Here is a 17953-nt window from a genome sequence, read left to right as displayed (position 1 = left end):
CTTCCTATCCACTCTTTGATCTCCAAAGACAAAATTATTTTCTGAAAGTGTTCAGTCCAGGGTGCCACAGCAGCAAGACGAGGACCCCTGTTTTCATTGTAAGGGGGCTAGATTCTCTGAAAACTTGCCACTAGCTTTCTACAAAACAATATACAAACCACAACAATTTTATCTGTTTTCATAATGTAAAATGGGATAATAGCCAAGAGGGGTGGCACCTGCCTGTAATTCCAGCTACTCAGGAAGCTGAGACAGAAGGATCACAAATTTGAGACTGGCCTGGACAATTTAGTGAGACCCTATCTCAAAATTTTAACAATAAAAAGAAAAAGGATATGGCTCATTGTTAGAGTGTCCTTGGGTTTAATTTACAGTGCCACCAAAAAAAAAAAAAAAAAAAAAATGTGTGTGTGTGTGTGTGTGTGTGTGTGTATATAATTTTTTAACTTTCTTTTTCTTCCACCCTTGGGTTTCTCCCAAAGATGAATTTGATTTTATAAAACTTTTTCAGTGAAAAAAAAATTGTACAAACAAAAGATGTAATTATAGAACTGCTTAGTAAAATAGCATTTGCATTCTGACTGCATAAGCTACACCAAAAATCATATGGCATTTTGCTCCCCTGTTTAACCACCATTTAATATATAAAGTGCCCTGTTCCAACCGAAAGAACCCAGGTCTCCTTGGAGAAAAGGTTGATGTCAGGTGTGGAGCTCCCTGTCACGAGAACACAGCAAAGAAATTAACAGAGATTGCGAGGGTCATTTCCAAAGGACCATGGGACAACTCGAATAAGCTCCTGTTATTCAAAAATGGGACAATTTCAGCTTCAAATAGAAAACAAAAATAGTTGAAAATACTAACATGTTCAAATTGATCAGTTTATAATACTTTTAAAATCTGATTCATGACTAATGTGTTGACTTTCATGGTTAGAGTGCTGTTTCCACAGGTGTGTACATTTGTCAAAACTTTCCTAGTATCCACTTTAAACATACGAAGTTTATGTCAGTTGGGCCTCAATAAAGCTATCTTAAACAATCTAGTTTAGTTAATGTTGGATGGTGCTAATAAACTAACTCAATATTTTGGGACAACTGGGTTCTGGCTCAGTTGTAGAGCACTCGCTTCAACGTGCGAGGCCTTGGGATCGATCCTCAGCACTGCATAAAAACAAATAAAATAAAAGTATGTGTCCATCTACAACTAAAAAAATTTTAAAAAGAAAAAAAAACACAAAATTTGAATGTATAATATTTATAAAACTATTGAAAATTTTTTAAAGGACTGGGTGTTTGAAATAAGGTGGCTGTTTGTTATTTATGGTGTGATCCTGCTATATGATTATTTTTTAAAAAGAGTCCTTATATTTTGGAGACCTTGAAATATTTATGGAGACAAATGAAGGATACTCCAGATTTGCTCCTAAATAATGGGAGAGGGTAGAAGTGAGCTCACCAAGATGGGCCATAAGCTGACGGGCCGGCGGTACCAGTCTATCATCTTGGCAAGTGATTTCTCTAACCTGCCTTAATTCAGCAGAGAAATGGAGTCAGAGGCTGCAAACCCTTAGGGCTGTTCACATCCATTACTATTTAGAAAATGCTTTGAGGTTTGAGATGAAAGATACAATATAATCGTAAGGTATTATTACTATATTAGAACTAAATAAATCACACAGTCAATTTAGAAATCCAGATATGATCACCACCTAACTCAAGATTTGGGTTATGTGGAGAACAAGGTTCCAGAGAAGTATCCATACAGGGCCAGGGATCAAAGGTCAAGTCATTGAAACTCTTTCCCATACAAGATACCTCCTTAGGCAGAGCAAATCTAAGGCAAAATTATGGGGTAGGTTAAATCCCCCTCCCATCTTCTGATTCAAGCAAGACACTCTTTCCCACCCTCCAGGAGCCTCCTAAACCCGTGCTAGACCTGAACCCTCAAAATGACTCCTCCACTCAAGACGCCACTCATTCATCCATCCATGTCACTGGTCGGTTGGCTGAGTGTTGACTGTGTGCTGGGAACACAGAGGCTGAATCAAGCACCTGCTGGAGGAACTTCAGACAGTCAAGACGGTGAGACAGCAAAATAAATAATGAATCTAATACAACCCACACATGGTGGAGGCAGTGCAGTGGGCAAAGTACAGAGTCGCTGGCTTTCTGGATGGATCTGGGAAAGTCTTAGGAGGGCCGTGACATCTAATCCACCTCTTGAAGAATGAATAGGTGGAATCAGAGGAAAGCAGGTGTTCAAGGTAGCTATACCAAAACCACACAAGAGCCTGGAGGCCCCTCACTTGTGGGAGGAGCCTATAGCCCTGGGCACTGCACTGGGGACCTTGAACTCTATTCCTGGGAACCACATAAAACTGTAAACTCTTTGCATGGGACTTGTTCTAGCTTGTAACCCCAGTTCCCAGCACAGGGTCAGACTTAAAGTCATTAATTTCCATTTCTTTTAGACACAACTACAAACAATGCTTTGGAAAGGAGCCTGAGGAAAAAAAAAATAAAAGAGGCCTATTTCCCTTGCAATAATTCTGGCTGGGCAACGCGAGTTAGTCTAGCCCTCTGCCCCCCTCAGAGCTCTGGATGTCCCTCTTGAGAGGTATCCCTCCAGAAAGCCTGAGAAGGGAGTTAGAGGTCAAGGGTCAGATCCTGAACATAGCTACTAAGACTACTGTACAAAGGAGAGGAGAAAAATGTAGGCCCCGAGTCCCCTGGAGGGAGGTAAAGGGAGCTCAGCTCAACAGAGGAAGTGTCCACGTCCCCATTCTGGGACTAACTCTGGAGGAGGCCATGGTGCAGCATGGAGGAGCCGGTCCCCAAGGAACCTTCTTTCCAGTTCAGGGAAACTTGGACTAAGTCGCTGACAAGAGGTACTGTCCCTCATAAATATCAAAACCATCACCAGGAGTCTGAAAAGAGCCATAGACCCCAAGAGAGTTCAAAGATTAGTCAGCCACATCAGGTGGAAAAAAATCCCATAGACAGGGAGTCTCCTTCCCTTGGGTGGGAAGAGCTCACACCCTCAGGGAGTAGGTGTTTAGGGTACAAAAAGCAATAGGCTTATGCTGGGTGCAGTAGATTTCAAGTTCAAAGCCAGCCTCAGCAACTTAGCAAGGCCCTAAGCAACTTAGTGAGAACCTGTCTCAAGATAAAACATAAAAAGGGCTGGGATGTGGCTCAGGGGTTAAGCACCCCTGGTTTCAATCTCTGGTACCAAAAAAAGCCTCGAGATACCTTGCCTTCTGCTGGACTTGGAGAGTCACCCCTGGACTGGGAGGAATGCAGCCTGAAGTATGCCTATGGGAAGAATGCTGTTTCTAGGGGCCAAGAGGTGAACACAGAGCTGGGGAAGTCTCAGAAAAATTGGTTGGGAATTCCATCCTGGAGGCTGGATTTCCTGCCTCTGAATCAGTTTCCTGGTGCAAGTCCTCTTGGATGACCCCAGCTGGAGTTGATACCATGTGGATACCAGCTCAGGCCCTGTTGGGTTATGGACAGTACGTAGTCCTCTGATGAAACGAACTTGCCTTGCCCACTCCTTCCAGCAGACCTTTCTGTCCTTGGATTCATCCCCACTGACCTGCTGAGGCATCCAAAGCTGTTTTAAAGAGAGAAAATACAGTCTTGGGTAAAAGCCATGCTTGCAGTGATTTTTGTTTCTCCAACATATTCTGCATAGATCCTTGAATAATTTGAATCTGATTTTCTGCCTTTATTGTTTTCCTTTCATTAATAGACATTTCGAGAATGTGCGTGATCTTATTATGTTATCAGCAATTACTAGTCGTGAGTGATTCATTGTTTTCTATCATTCCTTCGTTGACAACCTGTCATCTGCTATCATTTTAACTTACCAATTGTTTCCATTTGTTTGAATGAAATACCATTGTGTATATGATCAGCTTGGACATTTTCACTGGTTGAATCCACTTGTCCAATAGGTCAAAACATCCATCAGTGAAGTATCCACATTTAACGCGATAATCACTCATAATGCACAAAGCTTACATTTTACATTGCACCTAATGTAAAGAACTTATGAATTCTATTTTTAGGCCTGTGATGTAACTCAGTAGTAATTGGGTTTTAAAAGGAATTTGGTTTTAAAAATGCCTGAGTGTCATAATTTTCAGTGTTTATTTTTAGAATTTTTAATAAAACAAAACTAAAGGTTCTAAAAAAATTGGATGGTAACTGAACAAATACCTTATGTTTGTCTGCTTTTCCTGTGAGTCCCTACATTAGAAATACATAGAGCTTAAGGATCAAAATTCAGTTTTTAGGTTGCTTCAATGCAATCTTTAAACAGTGTCCTTGAAGAAGTATCTTGAAGGGTAGGGAAAAAAAGTGTGTAGAACACACTTCATTATGTATGGGGGTGGTGGCAGGGCAGAGGGTTGAGACAATCATCTAAAATAAAAGAGTTTTGGCTAAGGGAATAATGTATTTGCTAACTACTGATTGGTAAAAAGGCACCCCAAACCTTAATATCTTAAAATAACAATAAACACTGCTATGCTGTGTATTGTCTCTCGTGGCCACAGATGATCAAAGCTCCAGCCCTGGCTCATGAGATTGCAGTTAAGATGACAGCCAGCGCTGCAGTCACTAAAAGCACTGGGGCTGAGTAGATACCTCAAATCTCCTCTGAGAGCTTCAGCAAGTTCCCTCAGGCTGGTGGCAGAGCTCCGTGCCCCGCTGCCTGGCCTTCTCCAGAGGGCTGCTTGGGCCTCCTCACAATATGGCAGCTAGATTCCCAGAGGGAATGATCCAAGAGAGAACAAGGTGGAAGTCCCCATGTCTTGTTAACCTGATCTCAGGAGTCACACCCCTGTTTCTGTAGTATTCCATTCAGGGTACAAGAGAACTGCACAGACTCTGAATGTCTGGGGGTGGCAAGAATCACTGGGGGCCTTCTTAGAGGCTACCACAGATATCAGCCCCTCAACATTCCCAATCTTCTGCCTTGCTAGAGTTTCCTTGCCCTTCTCAATGTAACTGGTAATCAGCAGAAGCACAGGTCCCACATGTGGAGTAACCCTGAGTGACCATGCCTACATCTGCCCCGATTTTTCGTGGGGAATGGGGTAATATGGAGGGCTCAAGTTTCCCCCCGTCATTTGTGGCTTAGAAGACTTAGAAGCAGGAGCTCCCCACTGGGTTTTTCCCGCTGTGTGTTGTCCTCCTCTGCACCACCTCATCCGTGGAACACCACCCTGATGCTGTCGGTCCTCCAAGTACCCCTGACTCAGGGCTGCATAGAGGCTGGGGGGTGACAGGCAAGGCCGGCTTCATATGCAGTCAGTCTAAAACCAAACACTAATCTCTTCAGGTCTTTATGGTCCCTTAGTCATCCCTGTCACCATGGAGATGTCCCTTGCAATCCTCCTCATCAGTCCCTTCCCAAAGCTGAAAGGCCATGTGCTGGACACAGATGCACAGCCCAGATCCCCTTCCAGGAAGGACCTGTTTTCCCAGCTGCTCAGAGTGCGGCCCTCATCCTCTGGGTCAGCTGTCCCACCACCTCACCCAAGGCCACACCTTCCTACGTGGCCCATGTCCAGAGACTGATTAAGGAGGAGACAGGAAGGACAGCCATTGCAGAACTCTGACAAGCCATCACAGTCCGGACAGCCCCATAGGGACCCCTGAGGTTTGGGGACCTGCAATTCAGTTGGGCCTCCCGCCCCTTTGTCTTGGTCCAAGGGTCCTCCTCAAGGCACCTACACACCCAGCCTCTGCTTCCCAGAGAATCCAAACAGCAGCACCCCCTGCTATAGCCATGTTTGTGTCCCCCAGAATCATAGATGAAATCTTCACCCCTGGGCATTGTTATTGGGAGGTGGGGACTCTGGGAGGTGACTAGGGCACCAGGAAGTCTTCGTCTTTGAGGCCAGCGCCCTTCTGGAGACCTCAGAGAGCTAGCTAACCCCTTCTGCCACGCAGGGACGCTGGACAAAGGTGGCATCTATGAACCAGGACACAGCCCCTCACCAGACATCAGTCTTGGACTTCCCAGCCCCCAGAAGAGTGAGAAATAAACATCTGTTATTGGTAAGCCACTCATTTCGAGGTATTTTGTTATAAATAACCTGAACAGACTAAGAGTCCCCCTTTCCCGACAGTTCTTCAGAGTTCTCACTCCTCCAGCCAAAATTTTCTGCTCATTCCTTTGGCAGAGCCGGAGCTGCCTCTGCCTCCCACTTGTCCCCCGGGGGCCTCCAGCGCTGGTCTCCCAACTTCCGGTTGGCTCCTCGGGGATTCGGTTTAACAGACTCTCCCTCCCTCCCCTAGGAACTCTAAGCTCCAATGCTGAAGCAATGGATTTTGTCCTCCCCACTTCCAGAGAGAAAAGGGAGAAAGGAGGATGACTCTGCCTGACTCTAAGGTCCCCGTCTGCCACCTGGCTGTGCCCTGGCTCAGTCTCCACGCCTTGATCCCACACACCTGTTCACTCCATCGCACACCCATCCTGCAGTCAGCTCCTCTCCCTCTGCCTCTTTCCCCACCTCCCAGAGCTGGGCTGACCGTCCTCCCTCCTTGCAGACTCAGGGTGGCCCCAGCTGTGGAGTCCACCCCCACTGACCCAAAACAAGCAACAGCGACAGTCCTGGCTGCACCCCACTTGCACGAAGAAGTCTTCCTATCTGTGGGTTTGTGGGGCCCAGATCACACCATCAGGAGATGGCTTTCATCTCACATCTGACTTGTGCAGGTGAGCTATGCTCTAAGCCCCTGTCCCAAAACACCCCTTCCCAGTCCTGCCTGTGCCCTCGGCCCTCTTAGATCAGGGCAGGCTTCTGTCAGCCCCTCCACCCAAGGTATGCACTTCTGCTGTGCCTGTCCTAGGAGACTTGCTAGATTCCCGCCACTGCCTGCCCACCTGCTTAATTTTCAAGCAGGGGCTGGTTCCTGGACCCGCCAGGCGGTGGCTTCTGGACCCTGAGCTTCCTGGGCTTTAGACCCCACGTGCCCACTCGCAATCCAAACTGCTGTGCAGGGCTGAGGTCTTCAGCCTCCTCATCTAGCCCTGTGCCTGGCTGTCCCAAGCAGGCCCCAAGTTAAGACTGTCTCCTCTCCTTGCACACTGTTGTGGGAATGCAAATTAGGACAGTCATTATAGTAAGGGGGGGTCCTCAAAAAGTTTTTAAATAGAACTACCATATGATCCAAGAATCCCACTTCTGAGGATATACAGCAGCCAAGATATGGAAACATCCTGGGGTCCATCAAAAGTTGAATGGGTAATGAAATTGTGGTAAATATACAAAATGGAATAGTATTCAACCTTCAAAAGATGAAAACCCTGCCAGGGGCAAACACGGGGATGAACCTGGAGGATGCTCCGCTGAGGGAAATGAGCTAGGCACAGAGTGACAAATCCTGAGCCATCTCACTCATATGTGGAGTGTAAAAAAGTTGGACTTGTACAAGCAGAGAATCGGATGGGAGTTCCCGGGGCTGGTGGGAGAGGGAAATGAGGAGCCGATGGTCAAAGGGTGCATGATTTCAGTTACTCAGGGTGAGTCATTTATGGGGATCTAGCGTACAGATGGTAGCTAGGGTTTAAATACTGTATTGTATACTTGAAATTTGCTATGAGAGTAAATCTTAAGTGTTCTCACCCCAAGAATGAATGAATGAATGAACGAATGAGAGGAAGAGAAGGAGGAAGAGAGGGAGGGAGGGGTAACAATAATTTGCGGTGATGAATGCCTTAATCAGCTTGATTGTGGTGATTATTTCACCATGATGAATATCAAGACATCATGCGTACACCCGACTATATACAATTTGCATTTGTCAATTACACCTCAGTAAAAGCTGGGTGGGAGGAGAGAGTTTCCTCCTCCTAAATAGGCTTCTTCCCTCTGATTTCAAACCTACCGTCTTTCTTTTTCTTTTTTTCCCCAAACCTACCATGTTTCCTTGGCTGTTCCCACCCACAAAAATCTCTCCTTCTCCCAACTCCTCTTATGCTTAAAAACACAATCACGGTTTAGTACATAATTATATCCTTCCTTTATTTATTTACTTCCAGCTTTGTGTAGGTCACATCTCACCAACTAATTCATATTTATTAAATGCAGAGACTGTCTACACAACGCTGTGCACACATTAGGCTGACTCACTCATTAATTCGTCAGATAGTTCGGTGACAACTGTATGCTCGGTGTTGTTCTGGATGCTGAGACACTGGAGCAGAAGCAGCAAAAGCAAACAGAGTCTCTGCTCTCACAGTAAGATGTCTAGACAATCAAATAATCACACAAATCAACGTGCAATTACACCAGAGAGCCACTGTGAAAAACAGTAGGAGGGCTCTTAAAAAGTTAAGCATGGAATTACCATATGATCCAGCAACCCCCCTACCAGGTATATATCCAAGGAAGTGAAACCAGAATGTCAAAGAGGCGCCCGCACGCCCATGTTGGCGGCAGCATTACTCAAGCAGTCAACAGGTGGTAGTAACTCAAGCATTCCTCGAGGGATGAACGGCTAAATAAAACGTGGTACATATCTACAGTGGGATTTTTTTTTTTTTAAAGAGTGAGAGAGAGTAAGAATTTTTTAATATTTTATTTTATTTTTTTTTTTTTTTTTTTTTTTTTGGTGGACACAACATCTTTGTTTGTATGTGGTGCTGAGGATCAAACCTGGGCCACACGCATGCCAGGCGAGCGCGCTACCGCTTGAGCAACATCCCCAGCCCCAACAGTGGGATATTTATTCAGCCTTGAAAAGGAAGGAAACCTCGACACATGATGCAACGTGGAAGTAACTTGGGGACATCGTGCTAAGTGAAATAAGCCAGTGATGAGAAGACAATGGATGTAAGGCTCCACCTGTACGAGGACCCCAGAGTCATCAAATCATGGAGACAGAAAGTCGGGTTCTGGGGAAAGGTAGAAAGGGGAGCAATATATTGCTTGATGTGTGCAGTTTCACTTGTGCAAGATGAAAGCGTCCTCAGCAATGGATGGTGGGGCCAGATCCCCGCCATGGGAGTGGACTTAATGCCAGGGAACTGTGCACTCAAAAATGGCTACAATGGTCAATTTTATGTCAAGTGTATTTTACCACAATTAGAAATGATTGTAAAATGACAAACAAAAATAAAATTACACTGGAGATAAGAGCAACATAGGCGAGAAAAGGCTGTCTGGAAGAGTCTGAAGGCTGAGACGGCTGGTGAGGGCAGAGGAGCACCTGCCCGCCCTGCTCTGAGGGTTTTGGCCTGCCCAGAGCAGCTGGTGGAAACCAAGCCTGAGCCTCATGGCTCAGCCCCGCACTCCCAGCTAGACGCTCCTCCCCAGGGAAGAAGCTCCTTCAGCAGCCCTCTGCTAGGTTTAAGAACTATGTAAGAAGTAGTGGGGCAAGGGTTGGCACTGCTGTGTCCTGTCATGTAATGCCCCCATGATACATGGCTGACCCTTCTGGCTCTGTGTTAGTTGCTTTTCGAAGGTGGTGGCTCCAAAATTTTATTATGCCAAAGATTCACTGTTGAGCTTTGGGCTCATCAAAGGCCAATTCAGAGGCCCTGGTCCCCCACATTCTGATTCATAGGTTTGACTTGGGACTTTGACATAAGCGTTTTCAATAATGTACTTCCTCCTAGCAGTTCCCCAGCATGGAGATCAGACTTTTGAGGTTCTGACCTGCATGTCTGCTCATTTTGTAAACCTCAACTCTGAGCCTCGTCTTCATTATTATTACTTTACTATTTATCTGTAGGTTCAGGAACTGAGGTAATTTATTTCAGCCTGGCCTCACCAATCCAGAGAAAATAAACAACACAGGTAGAGACACATATTCACATAACGCTTATATTTTAAACTACTTTATAGGAAAAAAAAATTGATCCTCTAGTACCTTCTTGGAAGCAAGGAAATATACTGTAGGCCCCATTTTATAAATAGATACCTGAACCAGGCATGGTGGTGTACAGCTACAATCCCAGGTGACTCAGGAGACTGAGGCAGTAGAATCACAAGTTTGTGGCTGGCTTGGACAACTGATTGAGATCCTGTCTCAAAACAAACAAACAAACAAATAGAAAGGGCTGGGGATGTAGCCTAGAGGTAGAGTGACCCAGGGCCCCAGGACCAAAAATAAAATAAATCAATAAAAGCACAAGGTCGGGGCAAGGAAATCAATTATTTAAAAGAGTCGAACTTGTCACAAACAATGGCTCTCGACCTACCTGTCTAGGCCAACAGCTCTGCAGAGCTTTACTTCCCTAGAATAAAACTGTCAAAACCGCTTGGTGGGAGGCATGCATGAGTAACATTAACAGACAGATTAGCCCAAACTATTAAAATGTGTTCCCAGCAACCATTATTAGGTCAAAGCTGGCATATTTCATACTCCTTTAACCTGAAATCATTATTTCCCCAAACTACCCTGCAATGGGGATCACTGTTGACCCATGACCCTGCACACTTCTAAATGGAACTCCTGGTCAATCAGCAAAGGAAGAACAATGTGCCGGGTGGTTAAACCACGACTGACTCTTGCCTTTTTGAAAATTGGTAGCACACGTGTATCAACAATGTATGTATTCAGTTGCATGTTTATTTTACAAGTCTGGGATGCTATTCCTCAGTCATAGGAGGCAGTGGTCCACTTGCCCCTCTATGCTGCTATGACACTATTTGTTTCAGTAGGGTTCTGGGTAGGGCTGGAAACAAAGTATAACAACACTATGCAGAGTTTGGAACTGAGAGAGTTCTGTTAATCATGATGGGTCATGTCCTTGTTTTATCTGAATCTTTTATTTTTCCAGAATATCCATTAGCCAGACTTGTTCAATTTCTAAGACACTGACTGATGTGACCATTCAATGTTAGTACTTGGTCCTTACAATTTCATTCATTTGTGCCTTATCTTCCTGATACGTTAGTAAGCAACCCAGGAAATACCCAGGATTAAATTTGAAGTCTCCTGATTCTTCCTACCATAGTGCTCCAAATCTAAAAGTCTCTTACCCCTGAAGAACTTGCAATTTTAATAATCTTATGATACAAGGCAGAATGAAAGCCTAGAAAACAGACTAATCAGACCCCAGTAGTCTGTGTTTGAATTCCAACTTTTATCCACAAATAACAAATACAGTGAGCACCCCTAATGAAAAGTCCAAAATATAAAAGGCTCCAAAATTCAAAATTAGCATGATGCCACAAGTGGAAAATTCCACACCGGACCTCATGTGATGGGCACACTAAAAATTTTGTATAAAGTTACCTTCAGGCTATATGGTAAGGTGATAGGAAACACAAATGAATTTTGAGTTTAGGCTTAGGTCCTAAGAGACCTCATTATCCATATGCAAATAGTTCTAAAATCCAAAATAATTCAAAATCCAAAATGTTTCTGGCCCCGAGGATTTCAAGTAAGGCAAGCACAACCTGTATTTGTCATTTCTCATGACAAGAAATGCAGAGGCAGGCTGCCTCCAGGTACCTGATCAACCCAGTGACTCCATGGTATTTTCAATGGGCAAAGTTCTTTGTATCCTTCTACCCAACTCCAGAATCTGTTCAGACAGAAGGCCCCACAGAAGACAAGACCAGTAACTTCTTCAACCTCCTCTTCTCTATCTGTAAAATGGTCTTATCATCTGTACACACTTCAGGGAACTATTATAAGAATTAAACCAAGTCCTGAGCAGAGCCCATGGCAAGAGTAGGCTCAGTGCATGACGTTTGAAGGTTTGGTAAGGCCGCATGAGGGTGTCATTTAAGTGAATTAGACAGTGGGCCCTGGGATTCTCCTGTACTATCACTTACCACCTAAGTGTGACCTTGGCACATTCAAACATAGTGTTTGCAGGCCCGCTCCTTCATCTTTAGCACGGAGGTAATAATAGCATCTAACTAAAGACTTGGGGGCAGTTAAACTAAATACCACATGTCAAACTGCAGTGCTGGGCCTGGCACATGGGCTCAGTGAGTATGAGCACTTATTTTTCACTAGACGACAGCAGGAGAGGTCAAGGTGATGTGAGTTGAACTTTCTGGATCCTACGACTGCAGTAGGGGAGGAAGTCTGACAGGAAGGCTCTGCAGGGCTGGAGATAAGGCGGGCAAGGTGAGGCCAGAGCTTTTAGCCAGCCTCCCATTGCCCAGGGAGAGACGAAGCCCGTTCTTGCTGGGGCGCTGGAGCTGGATTTGCAGCAAGGCGCGGTCCGGTCCTTGGGGCGGAAGGGAAGGGCTGGTGGCCGGCGAGCTCTGTAGGTGGCTGTGCGCTGGCGGCGACCGGGTTGGCGGCGGGCGCGGCCCGTAGAACAAGTCTACACCGCCGGCTCCGCCCTGCACCCCGGGTCCCCGCGCCCGCCCCCGCGGCCTTGCCTCTTCCCGCTCTGCTAGAAACAAGAGTTGATTTGGAGGCTCCTTCCCCACCCAAGCACTGCGTGGAGACTCCTCCTCGGAGGCCGCCCTACCCATCGCCACCTGGCCGGAGGCTCGGAAGCGAGGCTGAGCCCCTGCGAACTGGCACTGACCCCGCGCCCAGCCTTCGCGCCGGACTCAGAGCCGGGCTGATGCGTTTGCAGCGGGTCTGCACTGACAGCGAAGGAACTGCAGGATCCCGAGCTTGGGAGGTGGTGGATCCCCCAGGAGGGCACGCCTCCCTCTGGCTCCTCCGAGAAGCAGTGATTTCAGAGGCACCAGCTGCCTGGGACGCAGGTGGGCCGCCCTCCGAGGCAGGTAGAAGGCTGTGGTCCTACCACCGAGGGCAGAGTCCTGGGGTGACATGCCCTCTCTACCATTTACTGGAGTGGAGTTACTCAGCTCTTTGAGTCACGACCATTTTGTCTACAAAGTGGCCATACTACACCCTACCTGAAGGGCATAATAAAAGGATTAGCCACGTCATTTAGGAGCGTAGGCAAAAGACTCATATACTGATAATCCTGGCTTTATTGTAAATGTTGATACTTTCCTCCTCACTGTTTTTTTTTTTTTCATTGCTTTTTTAATGTTGCATGGAAATATTATCTGTATTCGTATTCATTGCTGAGTTGCACTGTTTGGGGGGCACCCCCTTAAATTTTGCAGATTTTCACTCCACGTCACTCAAGTCCAGGGCCCTGAGCTTTAGACAAGGTAATGTATGCAAAGGTACCAAAAATCCCATGGACTTTCCATAATGTTTGCTGAAGGAAAGAACAGAATTGGGAGCTGAGGTTGGTCACTTGGACACATTCCCTATGCTGCTCCCACAATGATTTTTTTTTTTTTTTTTTTTTTTTTTTTTTAAAGACAGTCATTCTACAGTGTCCAAGTTGACCTTAAACTCCTGGGCTCAAGCGGTTCTTCCACCTCAGCCTGTCAATAGCTGGGATTACAGGTGACTGCCACCACACCATTTTACATTGACCTTTCTATTTTTTTTTTTTTTTTTTTTTTTAGTTGCTGGGAATTGGAACTCATCAGCACTTTACCATGGAGCTACATCCTCAGTCCTTTTTTATATATTTATTTATTTTCATTTTGAGACAGGATCTCACTGAATTTCTGAGGTCTCACTAAGTTACAGAGGCTGACCTTGAACTTGTGATCTTCTTCCCTCAGCCTCCCAAATAGAGGGATTGCACGTGTGAGCCACCACACCCAGCTGTGCCGGCCTCTTTGACACAGGCTCAGGCTCCTTTAATGCTAAAACAATCAGGGCTGGGCATATAGCTCAGTTGGTAGAGTGCTTGCCTTGCATGCACAAGACCCTGGGTTTAATCCTCAGTACAAAAAAAAAAAAAAAAAAAGTGTTCATTTCCCCATGTTTCCCAAGGTCACGTAAGAGAGTGTATGGAAGGATGCTCACTGGTTCTCCACTGCCTCAGCTTGCAGGCCCAGGGGCAACAAGGCTTCTGCTCGGAGTAATCAGAATTCCTCCATACCCACTTGCATACCAACTGGAGAAACGGCAGGTGGACTATACACCTGCCCCCATCCTCCTGCCTCCCACCCCCAACCCCAACCCCACACTAGGCTGTGGAGATTGCTGTGGGAGAGCACCCTGGGGCAGTCAGGGAACCCTTCATGTCCAGGTCTTAGGGGCCCTAGAGTTGGGAGGCAGTCACAAGGATCAGGCCCACCCTGATACTTTCAAAGCTTGATGTCTGTTTGGGAAGATAGGCAGAGAGAGTGGAATTAAGGGGGAAAACTGATTGGCAGTGTAATGCTTCACTAGAATTCTTACTCCCCTTCCCCCACCCACAGTGCTGAGGACAGAACCCAGGACCTCAGACAAGTGCTCTACCCCAGCCCTTTCACTGGAATGCTTTACATGTCGGCTTCCATTCTGCAAGTTGAAATCTCATTATTAAAGTTCAAATGTAAAGAAAAAGACTCTGATATTGGGCTGGGGCTCTAGCTCAGTCGTAGAGCGCTTGCCTCATACATTTGAGGCACTGGGTTCGATCCTCAGCACCAAATAAAAATAAATAAGTAATGATATTGTGTAAAAGAAGAGATTCTGATATTATTATTAATCTTGACCCAAAAAAGTATTTAAAGTCCAATAGTCTAAAAATTAACTCCTTCCTATGTAGCATCTTCTAAATGAGCAACGTCTGCAGAACAGAACTGGTCTTGGAATAGAGTGGGATCAAGTAGAACAGACGACACGTGTGCTTGCCTCTTTCTTTTCTTTTCTTTTAATATTTATATTTTTAGTTGTAGTTGAACACAATATCTTTATTTTATTTTATTTATTTATTTATTTATTTTATGTGATGCTAAGAATTGAACCCAGGGCCTTGCACATGCTAGGCAGGCTCTCTACTGCTGAGCCACCACCCCAGCCCCAACGTGTGCTTGCTTTCTGCAGCAAGTTTTAACTTTATTTCACTACTGGGTTGGGAAGAGCCTATTTAATAGAGTTTCCACTTCAACTCCTCCACACATCTCCTCCTTCCATTCTTGTCCCTTTATTCTTCATTCCTTCCCTCTGGGAAAAAAAGGAATAAATGAGGAGTCTTTGCATTTTTCTTGTATCACCTACTTCCCAACTGAAGTGATGCTGGGAATAGACAGGCTGTGGTCATTCTCCAGCGGACGACACAGCCCTGTTGCCCCAGGACCTGAGCAGGCATCAGGCTTTAGCCAGGTCTGCACAATCCGGCACTGTTCCCCAACCCTCACCCCTCCTGCCATCTGGAATTCTGGCTTCCATTCTGCCAACAATTAGTTTAAGAGATAGCAGGCATCCTGCAAAATGATGTGACTTTGAACTTGCCACACCCAAACACTTGTTATCTTTCTAATCTTTTGTCTGACAGATCAGAAGTTGCATATTTTGTATGAAAAGTAAAATTAATTCTCTACGGGTTGGGGTTGGGGTTCAGTGGCAGAGTGCTTGCCTCACACATGTGAGGCACTGGGTTTGATCCTCAGCACCATATTAAAAAAATAAAGAAAATAAAGATATTGTGACCATGTATAACTAAAAATATATACTAAAAAATTAATTCTCCACCTTCAAATTACACGAAGTACCTTGAGGTAAGAGTACTCTCTAACCATTAACCAAATGAATGCAAACTAAATCCAGATGAGAGCCCTCCATTGCCTAGGAGGCCCCATGGTGGGGTGTGGTCTCCCTTTCCTGAGAGTTGCTTCTCCTGAGCAGGGGGAATGGTCTGGTCCTGCCGGCTGCAGATGTCCAGGGAGCAGGTGCACAAGGCTCACGATCAGTGTCAGGGACATGGGCGTTGGTTTGCAGTTCAGAAGACTTAACACGGGCCCCAGGTGCACGTGTGGGGAGAGAGAGGTGAGAAGGGAACAGGGTGTGTGAGGAAAAGAGCAGGAGCGAGTAGGTGGAAGAGCGATGTCACTTCTCCTTTCGTTCTGGCCTGGGATGGAAAACACCAGCATCATCTCTGTTTCCCTCAGTTTGAGATCTGAAGGCATTGATGACAGTTTCTGCGTAGGGTGGAAGAAACACAGAAGGGAAGAACAGCTACGTGCCTTCTCCAGAAGGGAAGATGCGCGCCAGCCTGCCTTTTGCCCATTCTCCGTTCTCCCTTTCCTCCTTTGGTAGGGGAAAGCCAGTTTTTCACTCAACATGTTACTAACCAAAAGAAAGACTTCATTCTCCAGGCTTCCCTGCACAGGTGCAAGGAAGTTAGGGTTTTATTACATATAGAGATGAGCTGGGCACTATGCTCTCTGTAAAAGATACAGACAGAAAACAGCAAACTTACCCTGAATGATCTAAGTCCAGTGAGGAAAAGCACAGACAGGTGCAATACAATGGTGTGGCTAATGGGCAACACTTTGTCCTGTCCCTAAAGTCCCTAACTTGGGGTGCATGAAAGTACCCAACCTGGATCAGAAGGAGAGGTATGAGACCTTCTCTCTGTTCTCCCCATCCCCTAGCGCTGCCGTCCTCTGGACTTCCTGTCCTCCCAGGTCCTTTGACTCTGCTGGTATTACAGGGTGGTGTCTCTCCAGGGGACTTAACAGCATTCAGTGGTGCCCCCAGCAGGGTTCTCTTCTGCTCCAGGTACTTCCTAGGCCAGGAAAGCTCAGGGATGAGGGGCCACACACCAGTCAGAGCCGGTGGTCCCTCTTCTCCCCCACTCTCCCAAGCCCTCCTGGTTCCTAGCCACAGTCTAGTCAGTCCTCCCACCCCAGAAGTCTATTTTTACTTCTTTTCTCAAACGATGGGTTTCCATGGCCTATAGCAAAAGACATTAGGACAAAATCCAAGCCCTCAGCGATACAAAATGGGGAATCCAGATTTTAGAGACAGATGGTCCTCTTTCCCAACAAGGGAACAAACACTTCACCCGGGTGGGCGTGGAACCAGCCAAGACTTGCACTGTAGGTAACATTCCAACAAAACTTGGAGGACGGTGCGCTACCCTCAAATAACAAACGAGAGCTAACGTTTGGGGAGCATTTCCAGCACTGGGTGCCAGGCACCAAGGTAAATACTACATAGCAAAGCACCTTAGTCCTCCTCCAACAGCCCCGCAATGGAATCTAGAATGAGCTGTACTATACAGATGAGAAAAATGGGCACTGAGGGAGACATCACTTCCTGAGATTAACTGGATTTGGGTCCAGCATGTCCAATGCCAAGACCCACACTCCTATCTACTCCTTTCTGAGCCCTTTATCTGTTGCTTTAAGGATAAAAGCAGATGTTCCCTTGGCTGAGAATGTTCTCCTGCCACCCCTTAGTCCAAAGAGTGTCTGCTTGCTCTTGGGTCCCTCATGGTATCAGTCATCGAGAATGGGTCTGCAGGCTTCGGGGGAGGTCAAGACTGTTCACAACTTGACCTTGGACTTCAGCTTCCAGAACTGTGAGAAATGAACATCTATTGTTTAAGCCTCCCAGTAGGTGGTGGTACATTGCTGGAGCAGCCCTGGCAAACTAACATTTCACTCTTATCTGTGCTCTTGAGGTTATTCTCTCCTACTGGGCCAGTCTGGTGGAAACCTACACAATGGTGTGCTACTGATATCTCTTCCTAACACCGTGCTCAGTGACAAAATGCAGGTAGTGCCACAGTGGAAATATTTACACCATGGAAATTGGCAAATGCTGTGGACCAGAGCTTTTTCTCCCAAAAAAACAAAAAGACAACCTTTGTCAGCATACTACAGTCTTAAAGTACCGAGGAGAGGACAGTGGAAAGGAGAATCATCGAGATTAGAGAGAAATGCAAAGTAGCTTGAGTTTCTGGGCTTCCTTCCCTTCAGCTGACTGCTGCCCATCCCCACCCCCGCCATGTTCTTGTCCACGTCTTCATTTCCAGCAACACCCAATTTTGTTTAGGAAAGGTACCCTCCCCCAGGCACACCTACCTCCCAAGCTCCCTCACAACTTGGCATTATCTCTTCTGTCTTTTGCAGCCTAAATGCATTTCTCAGTGCTTTATATACACAGTCACAAGATGAAACTGAAATCCGCTGGCTTTGGCA

Source organism: Callospermophilus lateralis, chromosome 4 (genome assembly GCF_048772815.1).
Source record: "Callospermophilus lateralis isolate mCalLat2 chromosome 4, mCalLat2.hap1, whole genome shotgun sequence".
In the NCBI taxonomy this organism is placed as follows: Eukaryota; Metazoa; Chordata; class Mammalia; order Rodentia; family Sciuridae; genus Callospermophilus; species Callospermophilus lateralis.
The sequence above is the reverse complement of the archived record's forward strand: the minus strand, read 5'-3'. Positions refer to the sequence as shown.